At 32.2% G+C, this 24,199-nt stretch overlaps 1 protein-coding gene across 1 annotated transcript in view; it reads left to right on the forward strand.

The window, feature by feature from the left end:
• Nucleotides 1-24,199, forward strand: part of LOC130010296 (uncharacterized) — a 54,076-nt gene that overhangs the window by 10,377 nt on the left and 19,500 nt on the right. The gene's annotated exons all lie outside the window — the stretch shown is intronic.

Here is a 24,199-nt window from a genome sequence, read left to right on the forward strand (position 1 = left end):
TGAAAATGTTAAATTGGTTTATGAAATCAGAAATAGCATGATCACATGGTGAAAATTTTATGTAAATCCTATAATAATTGCCACCTTTATAGACCAAAAACCTTGAAAAATGACTTGTAGAAAATCGCCTATTTCTCTGCAACCGTACAAGTTAGAAACCATTTTGAGGTATCTGTATGATCGAAGGAGTTCATTCTATTTGTTGATTGGAATCAAATATCATAATTTTAAAAACATTACAAATCTGATTCATTTGAATAAAATATCTGTTTTGAAGGCTAAAAATACAGTTTTTGCCAAAATGACGTTACTTCCGGTGATAATGAAAATCTGAAATTACTTGTATGAAATCGTAAATGGCATTATGTATCACACAGTGAAAATTTCATGAAAATCGAATAATAATTGAGACTTTTATTGACAAAAAACCTTAAAAAGTGACCTGTTGAAAATTGCTTATTTCTCCGCAACTGAACAAGTTAGAAACCATTTTGTGATATCTATATGATCGTAAGGGGTCATTGTATTAGTTGATTTGAATCAAATATCAAAATTTTAAACAAATAACAAATATGACTCATTTGAATAAATTACTGGTTTCGAAGGCTATAAATACAATTTTTGCCCAAATTACGTCATTTCCGGTGATATTGAAAGGGTTAATTTGGTTTGACCTAGTTAAAATTGACATTACACATCAAATGGTGTCACTTTTATGAAAATCGAATAATAATTGACTCTTTTACAGGCAAACTAGCGTAAAAAGTGACTCATGCAAAATTGCCCATTTCTCGGCAACTGCGCATATTACAAATTAATTTTCACATACATTCTCTCCGTATAGATTATTGCTACGAGTTTATGAAAGTTACGAAGTAATATTTTAAAATATGAAAACGCTGGATGGGTTGTAAATAGCTTAATTTTACACCTTTTTTCACCTTTTAATCGAAATAGCCCGAAAACGGAATCGAAATTAAAAAAACTGGTCCCAACATTTTGTGCGCCTTTAAAGGGCGCACAATTTCAGTTATACCAGATTTGAAAACAATAATATTTGCTTTCGAAAAATGGTACCTAACTGTCAAAATTGTAGTTTTTTGTCAATTTACGCCACTTCCGGTGCCGACAGATAACACTATTGGTAACAAAAAAAATGACAATTGAGACAACGGAGCATATGAACTTTGTTTTATACAAATCGAACAATAAATAATTAATCTAGGACTGAAAAACTGAATTAGCCAATGGGGGCCAAGGAAAATTACCGAGACAAAAAATTTTCACATTTTTGCCCAAGTCAGAGGGCTCGTTATATTTGTGTAAAACACGACTAAAAAATATTCATAAATAAAAAAGTTTTTTGTAAAAATTTAAATTTTCTAAATTTAGCGCCTAATATCTGCGAAGATTTGCCGAAAATCAAAAATCAAAAGTAGCGCAGCTATGTGCCCTGTCTCCAGCTATGCCAAAATGTATCGAAAGTTAAAATCCCATGATTATTGTTAAAATTACCGCAATATTTGTAAAAACGATAACTTCGGTGATTTCGGACATTTCGCATTGTCGCAGAACGTTCAAAATAGCTTTATCCTCTAAGTCACACCCACTTTCCCAGTAAAACCGAAGAAATCGTAACGATGCGACAAGTAGTTGCTGAGATCTACTCAAAACAAAAGAAGAATAATAATAATAACTAGAACTGCGAAGCAGTAATGACGGGTTTCACCGGTGCCACGTTACCCTTGAACTTATGTCACTTCCGGTACCAATGAAACCGTTAAACAGGTTTCCACATAAGCATTGCACACATGAAATAAAATGGACGCAGAAACAACCAAATCCAGCAATCAATTCATTTGCTACATGTCAGTGATCCTGTCAAAATTACATTACTTCCGGTGATAATGAAAATGTTAAATTGGTTTATGAAATCAGAAATAGCATCATCACATGTTGAAAATTTTATGTAAATCCTATAATAATTGCCACCTTTATAGACCAAAAACCTTGAAAAATGACTTGTAGAAAATCGCCTATTTCTCTGCAACCGTACAAGTTAGAAACCATTTTGAGGTATCTGTATGATCGAATGAGTTCATTCTATTTGTTGATTGGAATCAAATATCATAATTTTAAAAACATTACAAATCTGATTCATTTGAATAAAATATCTGTTTTGAAGGCTAAAAATACAGTTTTTGCCAAAATGACGTTACTTCCGGTGATAATGAAAATCTTAAATTACTTGTATGATATCGTAAATGGCATTATGTATCACACAGTGAAAATTTCATGAAAATCGAATAATAATTGACACTTTTTTTGACAAAAAAACCTTAAAAAGTGACCTGTTGAAAATTGCCTATTTCTCCGCAACTGAACAAGTTAGAAACCATTTTGTGATATCTATATGATCGTAAGGGTTCATTGTATTAGTTGATTTGAATCAAATATCAAAATTTTAAACAAATAACAAATATGACTCATTTGAATAAATTACTGGTTTCGAAGGCTATAAATACAATTTTTGCCCAAATTACGTCATTTCCGGTGATATTGAAAATGTTAAATTGGTTTGACCTAGTTAAAATTGACATTACACATCAAATGGTGTCACTTTTATGAAAATCGAATAATAATTGACTCTTTTACAGGCAAACTAGCGTAAAAAGTGACTCATGCAAAATTGCCCATTTCTCGGCAACTGCGCATATTACAAATTAATTTTCACATACATTCTCTCCGTATAGATTATTGCTACGAGTTTATGAAAGTTACGAAGTAATATTTTAAAATATGAAAACGCTGAATGGGTTGTAAATAGCTTAATTTTACACCTTTTTTCACCTTTTAATCGAAATAGCCCGAAAACGGAATCGAAATTAAAAAAAATGGTCCCAACATTTTGTGCGCCTTTAAAGGGCGCACAATTTCAGTTATACCAGATTTGAAAAAAATAATATTTGCTTTCGAAAAATGGTACCTAACTGTCAAAATTGTAGTTTTTTGTCAATTTACGCCACTTCCGGTGCCGACAGATAACACTATTGGTAACAAAAAAAATGACAATTGAGACAACGGGGCATATGAATTTTGTTTTATACAAATCGAACAATAAATAATTAATCTAGGACTGAAAAACTGAATTAGCCAATGGGGGCCAAGGAAAATTACCGAGACAAAAAATTTTCACATTTTTGCCCAAGTCAGAGGACTCGTTATATTTGTGTAAAACACGATTAAAAAATATTCATAAATAAAAAAGTTTTTTGTAAAAATTTAAATTTTCTAAATTTAGCGCCTAATATCTGCGAAGATTTGCCGAAAATCAAAAATCAAAAGTAGCGTAGCTATGTGCCCCGTCTCCGGCTATGCCAAAATGCATCGAAAGTTTAAATTCAATGATTATTGTTAAAATTACTGCAATATTTCTAAAAACGATAGCTTCGGTGATTTCGGACATTTCGCATTGTCGCAGAACGTTCAAAATAGCTTTATCCTCTAAGTCACACCCACTTTTCCGATAAAACCGAAGAAATCGTAACGATCCGACAATCAGTTGCTGAGATCTACTCAAAACAAAAGAAGAACTAGAACTGCGAAGCAGTAATGACGGGTTTCACCGGTGCCACGTTACCCTTGAACTTATGTCACTTCCGGTACCAATGAAACCGTTAAACAGGTTTCCACATAAGCATTGCACACATGAAATAAAATGGACGCAGAAACAACCAAATCCAGCAATCAATTCATTTGCTACATGTCAGTGATCCTGTCAAAATTACATTACTTCCGGTGATAATGAAAATGTTAAATTGGTTTATGAAATCAGAAATAGCATCATCACATGTTGAAAATTTTATGTAAATCCTATAATAATTGCCACCTTTATAGACCAAAAACCTTGAAAAATGACTTGTAGAAAATCGCCTATTTCTCTGCAACCGTACAAGTTAGAAACCATTTTGAGGTATCTGTATGATCGAATGAGTTCATTCTATTTGTTGATTGGAATCAAATATCATAATTTTAAAAACATTACAAATCTGATTCATTTGAATAAAATATCTGTTTTGAAGGCTAAAAATACAGTTTTTGCCAAAATGACGTTACTTCCGGTGATAATGAAAATCTTAAATTACTTGTATGATATCGTAAATGGCATTATGTATCACACAGTGAAAATTTCATGAAAATCGAATAATAATTGACACTTTTTTTGACAAAAAAACCTTAAAAAGTGACCTGTTGAAAATTGCCTATTTCTCCGCAACTGAACAAGTTAGAAACCATTTTGTGATATCTATATGATCGTAAGGGTTCATTGTATTAGTTGATTTGAATCAAATATCAAAATTTTAAACAAATAACAAATATGACTCATTTGAATAAATTACTGGTTTCGAAGGCTATAAATACAATTTTTGCCCAAATTACGTCATTTCCGGTGATATTGAAAATGTTAAATTGGTTTGACCTAGTTAAAATTGACATTACACATCAAATGGTGTCACTTTTATGAAAATCGAATAATAATTGACTCTTTTACAGGCAAACTAGCGTAAAAAGTGACTCATGCAAAATTGCCCATTTCTCGGCAACTGCGCATATTACAAATTAATTTTCACATACATTCTCAGCGTATAGATTATTGCTACGAGTTTATGAAAGTTACGAAGTAATATTTTAAAATATGAAAACGCTGAATGGGTTGTAAATAGCTTAATTTTACACCTTTTTTCACCTTTTAATCGAAATAGCCCGAAAACGGAATCGAAATTAAAAAAAATGGTCCCAACATTTTGTGCGCCTTTAAAGGGCGCACAATTTCAGTTATACCAGATTTGAACAAAATAATATTTGCTTTCGAAAAATGGTACCTAACTGTCAAAATTGTAGTTTTTTGTCAATTTACGCCACTTCCGGTGCCGACAGATAACACTATTGGTAACAAAAAAAATGACAATTGAGACAACGGGGCATATGAACTTTGTTTTATACAAATCGAACAATAAATAATTAATCTAGGACTGAAAAACTGAATTAGCCAATGGGGGCCAAGGAAAATTACCGAGACAAAAATTTTTCACATTTTTGCCCAAGTCAGAGGACTCGTTATATTTGTGTAAAACACGATTAAAAAATATTCATAAATAAAAAAGTTTTTTGTAAAAATTTAAATTTTCTAAATTTAGCGCCTAATATCTGCGAAGATTTGCCGAAAATCAAAAATCAAAAGTAGCGTAGCTATGTGCCCCGTCTCCGGCTATGCCAAAATGCATCGAAAGTTAAAATCCAATGATTATTGTTAAAATTACTGCAATATTTCTAAAAACGATAGCTTCGGTGATTTCGGACATTTCGCATTGTCGCAGAACGTTCAAAATAGCTTTATCCTCTAAGTCACACCCACTTTTCCGATAAAACCGAAGAAATCGTAACGATCCGACAATCAGTTGCTGAGATCTACTCAAAACAAAAGAAGAACTAGAACTGCGAAGCAGTAATGACGGGTTTCACCGGTGCCACGTTACCCTTGAACTTATGTCACTTCCGGTACCAATGAAACCGTTAAACAGGTTTCCACATAAGCATTGCACACATGAAATAAAATGGACACAGAAACAACCAAATCCAGCAACCAATTCATTTGCTACATGTCAGTGATCCTGTCAAAATTACATTACTTCCGGTGATAATGAAAATGTTAAATTGGTTTATGAAATCAGAAATAGCATCATCACATGTTGAAAATTTTATGTAAATCCTATAATAATTGCCACCTTTATAGACCAAAAACCTTGAAAAATGACTTGTAGAAAATCGCCTATTTCTCTGCAACCGTACAAGTTAGAAACCATTTTGAGGTATCTGTATGATCGAATGAGTTCATTCTATTTGTTGATTGGAATCAAATATCATAATTTTAAAAACATTACAAATCTGATTCATTTGAATAAAATATCTGTTTTGAAGGCTAAAAATACAGTTTTTGCCAAAATGACGTTACTTCCGGTGATAATGAAAATCTTAAATTACTTGTATGAAATCGTAAATGGCATTATGTATCACACAGTGAAAATTTCATGAAAATCGAATAATAATTGACACTTTTATTGACAAAAAAACCTTAAAAAGTGACCTGTTGAAAATTGCCTATTTCTCCGCAACTGAACAAGTTAGAAACCATTTTGTGATATCTATATGATCGTAAGGGTTCATTGTATTAGTTGATTTGAATCAAATATCAAAATTTTAAACAAATAACAAATATGACTCATTTGAATAAATTACTGGTTTCGAAGGCTATAAATACAATTTTTGCCCAAATTACGTCATTTCCGGTGATATTGAAAATGTTAAATTGGTTTGACCTAGTTAAAATTGACATTACACATCAAATGGTGTCACTTTTATGAAAATCGAATAATAATTGACTCTTTTACAGGCAAACTAGCGTAAAAAGTGACTCATGCAAAATTGCCCATTTCTCGGCAACTGCGCATATTACAAATTAATTTTCACATACATTCTCTCCGTATAGATTATTGCTACGAGTTTATGAAAGTTACGAAGTAATATTTTAAAATATGAAAACGCTGGATGGGTTGTAAATAGCTTAATTTTACACCTTTTTTCACCTTTTAATCGAAATAGCCCGAAAACGGAATCGAAATTAAAAAACATGGTCCCAACATTTTGTGCGCCTTTAAAAGGCGCACAATTTCAGTTATACCAGATTTGAAAAAAATAATATTTGCTTTCGAAAAATGGTACCTAACTGTCAAAATTGTAGTTTTTTGTCAATTTACGCCACTTCCGGTGCCGACAGATAACACTATTGGTAACAAAAAAAATGACAATTGAGACAACGGGGCATATGAACTTTGTTTTATACAAATCGAACAATAAATAATTAATCTAGGACTGAAAAACTGAATTAGCCAATGGGGGCCAAGGAAAATTACCGAGACAAAAAATTTTCACATTTTTGCCCAAGTCAGAGGACTCGTTATATTTGTGTAAAACACGATTAAAAAATATTCATAAATAAAAAAGTTTTTTGTAAAAATTTAAATTTTCTAAATTTAGCGCCTAATATCTGCGAAGATTTGCCGAAAATCAAAAATCAAAAGTAGCGTAGCTATGTGCCCCGTCTCCGGCTATGCCAAAATGCATCGAAAGTTAAAATCCAATGATTATTGTTAAAATTACTGCGATGCAGTAAAGACGGGTTTCACCGGTGCCACTTTACCCTAAACATGTTACTTCCCGTACCAATGAAACCATTAAACAGGTTTCCACATAAGCATTGCACACATCAAATAAAATGGACGCCGAATCAACAAAATCCAGCAATATCAATTCATTTTATACATTTGTTACATGTAAGTGTACTGTACTTCCGGTGATAATGAAAATGTTCAATTACTTTTATGAAATCAGAAATGACATAGGGCATCACATGGTGAAAATTGTATGTAAATCGAATAACAATTGCCACTTTTATAGACCAAAAACCTTGAAAAGTGACTTGTAGAAAATCGCCTATTTCTCTGCAACCGTACAAGTTAGAAACCATTTTCTGGTATCTGTATGATCGTATGGGTTCAATCTATTTGCTGATTGGAATCAAATATCATAATTTTAAAAACAATACAAATAAGACTCATTTGAAAAAAATATCTGTTTTGAAGGCTAAAAATACAGTTTTTGCCAAAATGACGTTACTTCCGGTGATAATGAAAATGTTAAATTAGTTCTATGAAATCATAAATGACACAAGATATCATATGGTGAAAATTTTATGAAAATCGAATAATAACTGACACTTTTATAGACCAAAAACCTTGAAAAGTGACTTAAGGAAAATCGCCCATTTCTCTGCAACCGTACAAGTTAGAAACCATTTTGTGGTATCTGTATGATCGTATGGGTTCAATCTATTTGATCAATAGAATCAAATATCATAATTTGAAAAAAATAACAAATACGAATCATTTGAATAAAATATTGTTTTTTGAAGGCTAAAATTTAAGTTTTGAGCAAATGACGTCATTTCCGGTGGCAGCGCAAGGGGTAAAATGGTTTGACATAGTCCACTATGGCATTAGGCATCCAATGGCGAAAGAAAATTGAAAATCGAATAATAATTGATTCTTTTACAGCCAAAATTACGTGAAAAGTGACTCATGCAAAATTGCCTATTTCTCGGCAACTGCTTATATTACAAACTAATTTTCACATACATTCTCTTCGTATGGATTATAGCTACAAGTTTATAAAAGTTACGTAAAAATATTTTAAAATCTGAAAAGCCTGAATGAGTTGTAAATAGGTCAATTTTACGCCTTTTTTCACCTCTTAATCCAATTTGCTAGAAAATGAAAAAGAAATTAAAAAAACTGCTTCCGACATTTTTTGCGCCTTTAAAGGACACACTCTTTGAGTCATATAATTTTTCAAAAAAATAATATTTGTTTTCAAAAAATGGTACCTAACTGTCAAAATTGTAGTTTTTGGTAAAATTATGCCACTTCCGGTGCCGACAGATAACACTTTTGGTAATAAAAAAAATGACAATTGAGACAACGAAGCATATGAACTTTGTTTTATACAAATCGAACAATAAAAAATTAAGCTAGGACTGAAAAACTGAATTAGCCAATGGAGGCCAAGGAAAATTACTGAGACAAAAAATTTTAACATTTTTGCGCAAGTCAGATGACTCTTTAATTCTGTGCACAACACGAGTAAAAAATATTCATCAATAAAAAAGTTTTTTGTAAAATTTTAAATTTCCGAAATTTGGCGCCTAATATCTTCGAATTTTTGCTGAAAATCAAAAATCGAAAGTAGCACAGCTATGTGCCCTGTCTCCAGCTATGCCAAAATGTATCGAAAGTTAAAATCCCATGATTATTGTTAAAATTACCGCAATATTTGTAAAAACGATAACTTCGGTGATTTCGGACATTTCGCATTGTCGCAGAACGTTCAAAATAGCTTTATCCTCTAAGTCACACCCACTTTCCCAGTAAAACCGAAGAAATCGTAACGATGCGACAAGTAGTTGCTGAGATCTACTCAAAACAAAAGAAGAATAATAATAATAATAAGAACTAGAACTGCGAAGCAGTAATGACGGGTTTCACTGGTGCCACGTTACCCTTGAACTTATGTCACTTCCGGTACCAATGAAACCGTTAAACAGGTTTCCACATAAGCATTGCACACATGAAATAAAATGGACGCAGAAACAACCAAATCCAGCAATCAATTCATTTGCTACATGTCAGTGATCCTGTCAAAATTACATTACTTCCGGTGATAATGAAAATGTTAAATTGGTTTATGAAATCAGAAATAGCATCATCACATGGTGAAAATTTTATGTAAATCCTATAATAATTGCCACCTTTATAGACCAAAAACCTTGAAAAATGACTTGTAGAAAATCGCCTATTTCTCTGCAACCGTACAAGTTAGAAACCATTTTGAGGTATCTGTATGATCGAATGAGTTCATTCTATTTGTTGATTGGAATCAAATATCATAATTTTAAAAACATTACAAATCTGATTCATTTGAATAAAATATCTGTTTTGAAGGCTAAAAATACAGTTTTTGCCAAAATGACGTTACTTCAGGTGATAATGAAAATCTTAAATTACTTGTATGAAATCGTAAATGGCATTATGTATCACACAGTGAAAATTTCATGAAAATCGAATAATAATTGACACTTTTATTGACAAAAAACCTTAAAAAGTGACCTGTTGAAAATTGCCTATTTCTCCGCAACTGAACAAGTTAGAAACCATTTTGTGATATCTATATGATCGTAAGGGTTCATTGTATTAGTTGATTTGAATCAAATATCACAATTTTAAACAAATAACAAATATGACTCATTTGAATAAATTACTGGTTTCGAAGGCTATAAATACAATTTTTGCCCAAATTACGTCATTTCCGGTGATATTGAAAATGTTAAATTGGTTTGACCTAGTTAAAATTGACATTACACATCAAATGGTGTCACTTTTATGAAAATCGAATAATAATTGACTCTTTTACAGGCAAACTAGCGTAAAAAGTGACTCATGCAAAATTGCCCATTTCTCGGCAACTGCGCATATTACAAATTAATTTTCACATACATTCTCTCCGTATAGATTATTGCTACGAGTTTATGAAAGTTACGAAGTAATATTTTAAAATATGAAAACGCTGGATGGGTTGTAAATAGCTTAATTTTACACCTTTTTTCACCTTTTAATCGAAATAGCCCGAAAACGGAATCGAAATTAAAAAAACTGGTCCCAACATTTTGTGCGCCTTTAAAGAGCGCACAATTTCAGTTATACCAGATTTGAAAAAAAAAAAATTTGCTTTCGAAAAATGGTACCTAACTGTCAAAATTGTAGTTTTTTGTCAATTTACGCCACTTCCGGTGCCGACAGATAACACTATTGGTAACAAAAAAAATGGCAATTGAGACAACGGAGCATATGAACTTTGTTTTATACAAATCGAACAATAAATAATTAATCTAGGACTGAAAAACTGAATTAGCCAATGGGGGCCAAGGAAAATTACCGAGACAAAATTTTTTCACATTTTTGCCCAAGTCAGAGGACTCGTTATATTTGTGTAAAACACGACCAAAAAATATTCATAAATAAAAAAGTTTTTTGTAAAAATTTAAATTTTCTAAATTTAGCGCCTAATATCTGCGAAGATTTGCCGAAAATTATAAATCAAAAGTAGCGTAGCTATGTGCCCTGTCTCCAGCTATGCCAAAATGTATCGAAAGTTAAAATCCCATGATTATTGTTAAAATTACCGCAATATTTGTAAAAACGATAACTTCGGTGATTTCGGACATTTCGCATTGTCGCAGAACGTTCAAAATAGCTTTATCCTCTAAGTCACACCCACTTTCCCAGTAAAACCGAAGAAATCGTAACGATGCGACAAGTAGTTGCTGAGATCTACTCAAAACAAAAGAAGAATAATAATAATAACTAGAACTGCGAAGCAGTAATGACGGGTTTCACCGGTGCCACGTTACCCTTGAACTTATGTCACTTCCGGTACCAATGAAACCGTTAAACAGGTTTCCACATAAGCATTGCACACATGAAATAAAATGGACGCAGAAACAACCAAATCCAGCAATCAATTCATTTGCTACATGTCAGTGATCCTGTCAAAATTACATTACTTCCGGTGATAATGAAAATGTTAAATTGGTTTATGAAATCAGAAATAGCATGATCACATGGTGAAAATTTTATGTAAATCCTATAATAATTGCCACCTTTATAGACCAAAAACCTTGAAAAATGACTTGTAGAAAATCGCCTATTTCTCTGCAACCGTACAAGTTAGAAACCATTTTGAGGTATCTGTATGATCGAAGGAGTTCATTCTATTTGTTGATTGGAATCAAATATCATAATTTTAAAAACATTACAAATCTGATTCATTTGAATAAAATATCTGTTTTGAAGGCTAAAAATACAGTTTTTGCCAAAATGACGTTACTTCCGGTGATAATGAAAATCTGAAATTACTTGTATGAAATCGTAAATGGCATTATGTATCACACAGTGAAAATTTCATGAAAATCGAATAATAATTGAGACTTTTATTGACAAAAAACCTTAAAAAGTGACCTGTTGAAAATTGCTTATTTCTCCGCAACTGAACAAGTTAGAAACCATTTTGTGATATCTATATGATCGTAAGGGGTCATTGTATTAGTTGATTTGAATCAAATATCAAAATTTTAAACAAATAACAAATATGACTCATTTGAATAAATTACTGGTTTCGAAGGCTATAAATACAATTTTTGCCCAAATTACGTCATTTCCGGTGATATTGAAAGGGTTAATTTGGTTTGACCTAGTTAAAATTGACATTACACATCAAATGGTGTCACTTTTATGAAAATCGAATAATAATTGACTCTTTTACAGGCAAACTAGCGTAAAAAGTGACTCATGCAAAATTGCCCATTTCTCGGCAACTGCGCATATTACAAATTAATTTTCACATACATTCTCTCCGTATAGATTATTGCTACGAGTTTATGAAAGTTACGAAGTAATATTTTAAAATATGAAAACGCTGGATGGGTTGTAAATAGCTTAATTTTACACCTTTTTTCACCTTTTAATCGAAATAGCCCGAAAACGGAATCGAAATTAAAAAAACTGGTCCCAACATTTTGTGCGCCTTTAAAGGGCGCACAATTTCAGTTATACCAGATTTGAAAACAATAATATTTGCTTTCGAAAAATGGTACCTAACTGTCAAAATTGTAGTTTTTTGTCAATTTACGCCACTTCCGGTGCCGACAGATAACACTATTGGTAACAAAAAAAATGACAATTGAGACAACGGAGCATATGAACTTTGTTTTATACAAATCGAACAATAAATAATTAATCTAGGACTGAAAAACTGAATTAACCAATGGGGGCCAAGGAAAATTACCGAGACAAAAAATTTTCACATTTTTGCCCAAGTCAGAGGGCTCGTTATATTTGTGTAAAACACGACTAAAAAATATTCATAAATAAAAAAGTTTTTTGTAAAAATTTAAATTTTCTAAATTTAGCGCCTAATATCTGCGAAGATTTGCCGAAAATCAAAAATCAAAAGTAGCGCAGCTATGTGCCCTGTCTCCAGCTATGCCAAAATGTATCGAAAGTTAAAATCCCATGATTATTGTTAAAATTACCGCAATATTTGTAAAAACGATAACTTCGGTGATTTCGGACATTTCGCATTGTCGCAGAACGTTCAAAATAGCTTTATCCTCTAAGTCACACCCACTTTCCCAGTAAAACCGAAGAAATCGTAACGATGCGACAAGTAGTTGCTGAGATCTACTCAAAACAAAAGAAGAATAATAATAATAATAAGAACTAGAACTGCGAAGCAGTAATGACGGGTTTCACCGGTGCCACGTTACCCTTGAACTTATGTCACTTCCGGTACCAATGAAACCGTTAAACAGGTTTCCACATAAGCATTGCACACATGAAATAAAATGGACGCAGAAACAACCAAATCCAGCAATCAATTCATTTGCTACATGTCAGTGATCCTGTCAAAATTACATTACTTCCGGTGATAATGAAAATGTTAAATTGGTTTATGAAATCAGAAATAGCATCATCACATGTTGAAAATTTTATGTAAATCCTATAATAATTGCCACCTTTATAGACCAAAAACCTTGAAAAATGACTTGTAGAAAATCGCCTATTTCTCTGCAACCGTACAAGTTAGAAACCATTTTGAGGTATCTGTATGATCGAATGAGTTCATTCTATTTGTTGATTGGAATCAAATATCATAATTTTAAAAACATTACAAATCTGATTCATTTGAATAAAATATCTGTTTTGAAGGCTAAAAATACAGTTTTTGCCAAAATGACGTTACTTCCGGTGATAATGAAAATCTTAAATTACTTGTATGATATCGTAAATGGCATTATGTATCACACAGTGAAAATTTCATGAAAATCGAATAATAATTGACACTTTTTTTGACAAAAAAACCTTAAAAAGTGACCTGTTGAAAATTGCCTATTTCTCCGCAACTGAACAAGTTAGAAACCATTTTGTGATATCTATATGATCGTAAGGGTTCATTGTATTAGTTGATTTGAATCAAATATCAAAATTTTAAACAAATAACAAATATGACTCATTTGAATAAATTACTGGTTTCGAAGGCTATAAATACAATTTTTGCCCAAATTACGTCATTTCCGGTGATATTGAAAATGTTAAATTGGTTTGACCTAGTTAAAATTGACATTACACATCAAATGGTGTCACTTTTATGAAAATCGAATAATAATTGACTCTTTTACAGGCAAACTAGCGTAAAAAGTGACTCATGCAAAATTGCCCATTTCTCGGCAACTGCGCATATTACAAATTAATTTTCACATACATTCTCTCCGTATAGATTATTGCTACGAGTTTATGAAAGTTACGAAGTAATATTTTAAAATATGAAAACGCTGAATGGGTTGTAAATAGCTTAATTTTACACCTTTTTTCACCTTTTAATCGAAATAGCCCGAAAACGGAATCGAAATTAAAAAAAATGGTCCCAACATTTTGTGCGCCTTTAAAGGGCGCACAATTTCAGTTATACCAGATTTGAAAAAAATAATATTTGCTTTCGAAAAATGGTACCTAACTGTCAAAATTGTAGTTTTTTGTCAATTTACGCCACTTCCGGTGCCGACAGATAACACTATTGGTAACAAAAAAAATGACAATTGAGACAACGGGGCATATGAACTTTGTTTTATACAAATCGAACAATAAATAATTAATCTAGGACTGAAAAACTGAATTAGCCAATGGGGGCCAAGGAAAATTACCGAGATAAAAAATTTTCACATTTTTGCCCAAGTCAGAGGACTCGTTATATTTGTGTAAAACACGATTAAAAAATATTCATAAATAAAAAAGTTTTTTGTAAAAATTTAAATTTTCTAAATTTAGCGCCTAATATCTGCGAAGATTTGCCGAAAATCAAAAATCAAAAGTAGCGTAGCTATGTGCCCCGTCTCCGGCTATGCCAAAATGCATCGAAAGTTAAAATCCAATGATTATTGTTAAAATTACTGCAATATTTCTAAAAACGATAGCTTCGGTGATTTCGGACATTTCGCATTGTCGCAGAACGTTCAAAATAGCTTTATCCTCTAAGTCACACCCACTTTTCCGATAAAACCGAAGAAATCGTAACGATCCGACAATCAGTTGCTGAGATCTACTCAAAACAAAAGAAGAATAATAATAATAAGAATAATAATTTTAACAAAAACAATAGTGTTTCACACAAGCTTCGCAGTGTGAAACCCTAATAATAATTTTAACAAAAACAATAGTGTTTCACACAAGCTTCGCAGTGTGAAACCCTAATAATAATTTTAACAAAAACAATAGTGTTTCACACAAGCTTCGCAGTGTGAAACCCTAATAAGAATAATAATTTTAACAAAAACAATAGTGTTTCACACAAGCTTCGCAGTGTGAAACCCTAACTAGAACTGCGAAGCAGTAATGACGGGTTTCACCGGTGCCACGTTACCCTTGAACTTATGTCACTTCCGGTACCAATGAAACCGTTAAACAGGTTTCCACATAAGCATTGCACACATGAAATAAAATGGACGCAGAAACAACCAAATCCAGCAATCAATTCATTTGCTACATGTCAGTGATCCTGTCAAAATTACATTACTTCCGGTGATAATGAAAATGTTAAATTGGTTTATGAAATCAGAAATAGCATCATCACATGTTGAAAATTTTATGTAAATCCTATAATAATTGCCACCTTTATAGACCAAAAACCTTGAAAAATGACTTGTAGAAAATCGCCTATTTCTCTGCAACCGTACAAGTTAGAAACCATTTTGAGGTATCTGTATGATCGAATGAGTTCATTCTATTTGTTGATTGGAATCAAATATCATAATTTTAAAAACATTACAAATCTGATTCATTTGAATAAAATATCTGTTTTGAAGGCTAAAAATACAGTTTTTGCCAAAATGACGTTACGTCCGGTGATAATGAAAATCTTAAATTACTTGTATGATATCGTAAATGGCATTATGTATCACACAGTGAAAATTTCATGAAAATCGAATAATAATTGACACTTTTTTTGACAAAAAAACCTTAAAAAGTGACCTGTTGAAAATTGCCTATTTCTCCGCAACTGAACAAGTTAGAAACCATTTTGTGATATCTATATGATCGTAAGGGTTCATTGTATTAGTTGATTTGAATCAAATATCAAAATTTTAAACAAATAACAAATATGACTCATTTGAATAAATTACTGGTTTCGAAGGCTATAAATACAATTTTTGCCCAAATTACGTCATTTCCGGTGATATTGAAAATGTTAAATTGGTTTGACCTAGTTAAAATTGACATTACACATCAAATGGTGTCACTTTTATGAAAATCGAATAATAATTGACTCTTTTACAGGCAAACTAGCGTAAAAAGTGACTCATGCAAAATTGCCCATTTCTCGGCAACTGCGCATATTACAAATTAATTTTCACATACATTCTCTCCGTATAGATTATTGCTACGAGTTTATGAAAGTTACGAAGTAATATTTTAAAATATGAAAACGCTGAATGGGTTGTAAATAGCTTAATTTTACACCTTTTTTCACCTTTTAATCGAAATAGCCCGAAAACGGAATCGAAATTAAAAAAAATGGTCCCAACATTTTGTGCGCCTTTAAAGGGCGCACAATTTCAGTTATACCAGATTTGAAAAAAATAATATTTGCTTTCGAAAAATGGTACCTAACTGTCAAAATTGTAGTTTTTTGTCAATTTACGCCACTTCCGGTGCCGACAGATAACACTATTGGTAACAAAAAAAATGACAATTGAGACAACGGGGCATATGAACTTTGTTTTATACAAATCGAACAATAAATAATTAATCTAGGACTGAAAAACTGAATTAGCCAATGGGGGCCAAGGAAAATTACCGAGACAAAAAATTTTCACATTTTTGCCCAAGTCAGAGGACTCGTTATATTTGTGTAAAACACGATTAAAAAATATTTATAAATAAAAAAGTTTTTTGTAAAAATTTAAATTTTCTAAATTTAGCGCCTAATATCTGCGAAGATTTGCCGAAAATCAAAAATCAAAAGTAGCGTAGCTATGTGCCCCGTCTCCGGCTATGCCAAAATGCATCGAAAGTTAAAATCCAATGATTATTGTTAAAATTACTGCAATATTTCTAAAAACGATAGCTTCGGTGATTTCGGACATTTCGCATTGTCGCAGAACGTTCAAAATAGCTTTATCCTCTAAGTCACACCCACTTTTCCGATAAAACCGAAGAAATCGTAACGATCCGACAATCAGTTGCTGAGATCTACTCAAAACAAAAGAAGAATAATAATAATAAGAACTAGAACTGCGAAGCAGTAATGACGGGTTTCACCGGTGCCACGTTACCCTTGAACTTATGTCACTTCCGGTACCAATGAAACCGTTAAACAGGTTTCCACATAAGCATTGCACACATGAAATAAAATGGACGCAGAAACAACCAAATCCAGCAATCAATTCATTTGCTACATGTCAGTGATCCTGTCAAAATTAGATTACTTCCGGTGATAATGAAAATGTTAAATTGGTTTATGAAATCAGAAATAGCATCATCACATGGTGAAAATTTTATGTAAATCCTATAATAATTGCCACCTTTATAGACCAAAAACCTTGAAAAATGACTTGTAGAAAATCGCCTATTTCTCTGCAACCGTACAAGTTAGAAACCATTTTGAGGTATCTGTATGATCGAATGAGTTCATTCTATTTGTTGATTGGAATCAAATATCATAATTTTAAAAACATTACAAATCTGATTCATTTGAATAAAATATCTGTTTTGAAGGCTAAAAATACAGTTTTTGCCAAAATGACGTTACTTCCGGTGATAATGAAAATCTTAAATTACTTGTATGATATCGTAAATGGCATTATGTATCACACAGTGAAAATTTCATGAAAATCGAATAATAATTGACACTTTTATTGACAAAAAAACCTTAAAAAGTGACCTGTTGAAAATTGCCTATTTCTCCGCAACTGAACAAGTTAGAAACCATTTTGTGATATCTATATGATCGTAAGGGTTCATTGTATTAGTTGATTTGAATCAAATATCAAAATTTTAAACAAATAACAAATATGACTCATTTGAATAAATTACTGGTTTCGAAGGCTATAAATACAATTTTTGCCCAAATTACGTCATTTCCGGTGATATTGAAAATGTTAAATTGGTTTGACCTAGTTAAAATTGACATTACACATCAAATGGTGTCACTTTTATGAAAATCGAATAATAATTGACTCTTTTACAGGCAAACTAGCGTAAAAAGTGACTCATGCAAAATTGCCCATTTCTCGGCAACTGCGCATATTACAAATTAATTTTCACATACATTCTCTCCGTATAGATTATTGCTACGAGTTTATGAAAGTTACGAAGTAATATTTTAAAATATGAAAACGCTGGATGGGTTGTAAATAGCTTAATTTTACACCTTTTTTCACCTTTTAATCGAAATAGCCCGAAAACGGAATCGAAATTAAAAAAAATGGTCCCAACATTTTGTGCGCCTTTAAAGGGCGCACAATTTCAGTTATACCAGATTTGAAAAAAATAATATTTGCTTTCGAAAAATGGTACCTAACTGTCAAAATTGTAGTTTTTTGTCAATTTACGCCACTTCCGGTGCCGACAGATAACACTATTGGTAACAAAAAAAATGACAATTGAGACAACGGGGCATATGAACTTTGTTTTATACAAATCGAACAATAAATAATTAATCTAGGACTGAAAAACTGAATTAGCCAATGGGGGCCAAGGAAAATTACCGAGACAAAAAATTTTCACATTTTTGCCCAAGTCAGAGGACTCGTTATATTTGTGTAAAACACGATTAAAAAATATTCATAAATAAAAAAGTTTTTTGTAAAAATTTAAATTTTCAAAATTTAGCGCCTAATATCTGCGAAGATTTGCCGAAAATCAAAAATCAAAAGTAGCGTAGCTATGTGCCCCGTCTCCGGCTATGCCAAAATGCATCGAAAGTTAAAATCCAATGATTATTGTTAAAATTACTGCAATATTTCTAAAAACGATAGCTTCGGTGATTTCGGACATTTCGCATTGTCGCAGAACGTTCAAAATAGCTTTATCCTCTAAGTCACACCCACTTTTCCGATAAAACCGAAGAAATCGTAACGATCCGACAATCAGTTGCTGAGATCTACTCAAAACAAAAGAAGAATAATAATAATAAGAACTAGAACTGCGAAGCAGTAATGACGGGTTTCACCGGTGCCACGTTACCCTTGAACTTATGTCACTTCCGGTACCAATGAAACCGTTAAACAGGTTTCCACATAAGCATTGCACACATGAAATAAAATGGACGCAGAAACAACCAAATCCAGCAATCAATTCATTTGCTACATGTCAGTGATCCTGTCAAAATTACATTACTTCCGGTGATAATGAAAATGTTAAATTGGTTTATGAAATCAGAAATAGCATCATCACATGGTGAAAATTTTATGTAAATCCTATAATAATTGCCACCTTTATAGACCAAAAACCTTGAAAAATGACTTGTAGAAAATCGCCTATTTCTCTGCAACCGTACAAGTTAGAAACCATTTTGAGGTATCTGTATGATCGAAGGAGTTCATTCTATTTGTTGATTGGAATCAAATATCATAATTTTAAAAACATTACAAATCTGATTCATTTGAATAAAATATCTGTTTTGAAGGCTAAAAATACAGTTTTTGCCAAAATGACGTTACTTCCGGTGATAATGAAAATCTGAAATTACTTGTATGAAATCGTAAATGGCATTATGTATCACACAGTGAAAATTTCATGAAAATCGAATAATAATTGAGACTTTTATTGACAAAAAACCTTAAAAAGTGACCTGTTGAAAATTGCTTATTTCTCCGCAACTGAACAAGTTAGAAACCATTTTGTGATATCTATATGATCGTAAGGGGTCATTGTAATAGTTGATTTGAATCAAATATCAAAATTTTAAACAAATAACAAATATGACTCATTTGAATAAATTACTGGTTTCGAAGGCTATAAATACAATTTTTGCCCAAATTACGTCATTTCCGGTGATATTGAAAGGGTTAATTTGGTTTGACCTAGTTGAAATTGACATTACACATCAAATGGTGTCACTTTTATGAAAATCGAATAATAATTGACTCTTTTACAGGCAAACTAGCGTAAAAAGTGACTCATGCAAAATTGCCCATTTCTCGGCAACTGCGCATATTACAAATTAATTTTCACATACATTCTCTCCGTATAGATTATTGCTACGAGTTTATGAAAGTTACGAAGTAATATTTTAAAATATGAAAACGCTGGATGGGTTGTAAATAGCTTAATTTTACACCTTTTTTCACCTTTTAATCGAAATAGCCCGAAAACGGAATCGAAATTAAAAAAACTGGTCCCAACATTTTGTGCGCCTTTAAAGGGCGCACAATTTCAGTTATACCAGATTTGAAAACAATAATATTTGCTTTCGAAAAATGGTACCTAACTGTCAAAATTGTAGTTTTTTGTCAATTTACGCCACTTCCGGTGCCGACAGATAACACTATTGGTAACAAAAAAAATGACAATTGAGACAACGGAGCATATGAACTTTGTTTTATACAAATCGAACAATAAATAATTAATCTAGGACTGAAAAACTGAATTAGCCAATGGGGGCCAAGGAAAATTACCGAGACAAAAATTTTTCACATTTTTGCCCAAGTCAGAGGGCTCGTTATATTTGTGTAAAACACGACTAAAAAATATTCATAAATAAAAAAGTTTTTTGTAAAAATTTAAATTTTCTAAATTTAGCGCCTAATATCTGCGAAGATTTGCCGAAAATCAAAAATCAAAAGTAGCGCAGCTATGTGCCCTGTCTCCAGCTATGCCAAAATGTATCGAAAGTTAAAATCCCATGATTATTGTTAAAATTACCGCAATATTTGTAAAAACGATAACTTCGGTGATTTCGGACATTTCGCATTGTCGCAGAACGTTCAAAATAGCTTTATCCTCTAAGTCACACCCACTTTCCCAGTAAAACCGAAGAAATCGTAACGATGCGACAAGTAGTTGCTGAGATCTACTCAAAACAAAAGAAGAATAATAATAATAATAAGAACTAGAACTGCGAAGCAGTAATGACGGGTTTCACCGGTGCCACGTTACCCTTGAACTTATGTCACTTCCGGTACCAATGAAACCGTTAAACAGGTTTCCACATAAGCATTGCACACATGAAATAAAATGGACGCAGAAACAACCAAATCCAGCAATCAATTCATTTGCTACATGTCAGTGATCCTGTCAAAATTACATTACTTCCGGTGATAATGAAAATGTTAAATTGGTTTATGAAATCAGAAATAGCATGATCACATGGTGAAAATTTTATGTAAATCCTATAATAATTGCCACCTTTATAGACCAAAAACCTTGAAAAATGACTTGTAGAAAATCGCCTATTTCTCCGCAACCGTACAAGTTAGAAACCATTTTGAGGTATCTGTATGATCGAAGGAGTTCATTCTATTTGTTGATTGGAATCAAATATCATAATTTTAAAAACATTACAAATCTGATTCATTTGAATAAAATATCTGTTTTGAAGGCTAAAAATACAGTTTTTGCCAAAATGACGTTACTTCCGGTGATAATGAAAATCTGAAATTACTTGTATGAAATCGTAAATGGCATTATGTATCACACAGTGAAAATTTCATGAAAATCGAATAATAATTGAGACTTTTATTGACAAAAAACCTTAAAAAGTGACCTGTTGAAAATTGCTTATTTCTCCGCAACTGAACAAGTTAGAAACCATTTTGTGATATCTATATGATCGTAAGGGGTCATTGTATTAGTTGATTTGAATCAAATATCAAAATTTTAAACAAATAACAAATATGACTCATTTGAATAAATTACTGGTTTCGAAGGCTATAAATACAATTTTTGCCCAAATTACGTCATTTCCGGTGATATTGAAAGGGTTAATTTGGTTTGACCTAGTTAAAATTGACATTACACATCAAATGGTGTCACTTTTATGAAAATCGAATAATAATTGACTCTTTTACAGGCAAACTAGCGTAAAAAGTGACTCATGCAAAATTGCCCATTTCTCGGCAACTGCGCATATTACAAATTAATTTTCACATACATTCTCTCCGTATAGATTATTGCTACGAGTTTATGAAAGTTACGAAGTAATATTTTAAAATATGAAAACGCTGGATGGGTTGTAAATAGCTTAATTTTACACCTTTTTTCACCTTTTAATCGAAATAGCCCGAAAACGGAATCGAAATTAAAAAAACTGGTCCCAACATTTTGTGCGCCTTTAAAGGGCGCACAATTTCAGTTATACCAGATTTGAAAACAATAATATTTGCTTTCGAAAAATGGTACCTAACTGTCAAAATTGTAGTTTTTTGTCAATTTACGCCACTTCCGGTGCCGACAGATAACACTATTGGTAACAAAAAAAATGACAATTGAGACAACGGAGCATATGAACTTTGTTTTATACAAATCGAACAATAAATAATTAATCTAGGACTGAAAAACTGAATTAGCCAATGGGGGCCAAGGAAAATTACCGAGACAAAAAATTTTCACATTTTTGCCCAAGTCAGAGGGCTCGTTATATTTGTGTAAAACACGACTAAAAAATATTCATAAATAAAAAAGTTTTTTGTAAAAATTTAAATTTTCTAAATTTAGCGCCTAATATCTGCGAAGATTTGCCGAAAATCAAAAATCAAAAGTAGCGCAGCTATGTGCCCTGTCTCCAGCTATGCCAAAATGTATCGAAAGTTAAAATCCCATGATTATTGTTAAAATTACCGCAATATTTGTAAAAACGATAACTTCGGTGATTTCGGACATTTCGCATTGTCGCAGAACGTTCAAAATAGCTTTATCCTCTAAGTCACACCCACTTTCCCAGTAAAACCGAAGAAATCGTAACGATGCGACAAGTAGTTGCTGAGATCTACTCAAAACAAAAGAAGAATAATAATAATAAGAATAATAATTTTAACAAAAACAATAGTGTTTCACACAAGCTTCGCAGTGTGAAACCCTAATAATAATTTTAACAAAAACAATAGTGTTTCACACAAGCTACGCAGTGTGAAACCCTAATAATAATTTTAACAAAAACAATAGTGTTTCACACAAGCTACGCAGTGTGAAACCCTAACGAGGCAAATTCGTACCATATTATGGAGTGTATAAGAGAACTGCTTTATCATTCTGAAAAACAATTAAACTAGAACCTGAGTTACAATCGATTGGTAACTTTAAACTGTCTGGAATTATATTTTGTTCATGTAAGAATTACTAGGAACATAATTATGTCGTTTATTGGTTTCTGTTTGTTCTGGGTGTGTTTCTAGGCTACTACAGTTGCTAGTTATTATTAGAGATCGTCATGACGTACTTGCTCGCTCTGTACGTTACCGGTGCATGTACTTTAAAACTATTGATCTAAAATGGTTCAGAATCAAGGCCAAAGGCCTGTAGGCGTTGGTGCTAAAAATGTCTTTCCTGTTTTAAACTTATAACTGTGTAAAAATTATTAGGAAATTAAAACGGCACACCCTGATTGATATGAATAGAAAAAAATACCCATTTGAATTGCATTTAATTATGTCGGTAGATAAAGTCAACGTTGAAATATAACCCACTGTGATATTCAGAGCTTGAAAAATCCAACAAACTTTTATTCCGCTCCATCTTTTCTACCTATATTAAGCCGCATAGAAATAACATTTCAGACTAACACATACTCCACAGCCCTCGTCGTGATAACAAAACTTGCACATACTTGCTACATGGTGATAACAAAAGCCCATAGTCCCCATACTAGCAACAACACTTATACGCTTTCACATCACAGTACTCATACTTGCTGCATCGTGATAGGAAATGGTCACACCCCTTATACTTGCTACAAAGTGATAAAAGCCATACATCAGAGGTAACTAACTTCGTGATGTCCAAAAATAATGACATGGTCATGATATTGAAAGAATCGCATAAATGTCATGATTTGTAATGATAATTTGAGTATTTATTCATGAATTACACGTGTATATGTCAATGTATCTTTATTACAGGCGAAGCAACGGGTTAGCCATAGTTAAAAGCATAATATACAGATATGAATAGTATGCATTGTAATCTAGATATACAAATATAACAATAAAGTATACATAATCTCACCCCTTTATTGTATTGCAAACACCTGTCAGTGAAAAAAAAAACAATACGAAAAAAATAAAATAAAATAAACAAGAACACCCCCCCCTACACCCCCCCCCCCCACACACACACACACCACCACCACCACCACCAAAAAAAAAATACTACAAATTTGATATAAGAATATCATAGCACACTGCATGGCGTATGCCCGTCTTCTTTAGATCAGTCTGGGTAGAACAGTAGGACATAAAAAACCCATTTTATTTCATTTC

The sequence above is a fragment of the Patella vulgata genome, chromosome 4, assembly GCF_932274485.2.
Source record: "Patella vulgata chromosome 4, xgPatVulg1.2, whole genome shotgun sequence".
NCBI lineage: Eukaryota > Metazoa > Mollusca > Gastropoda > Patellidae > Patella > Patella vulgata.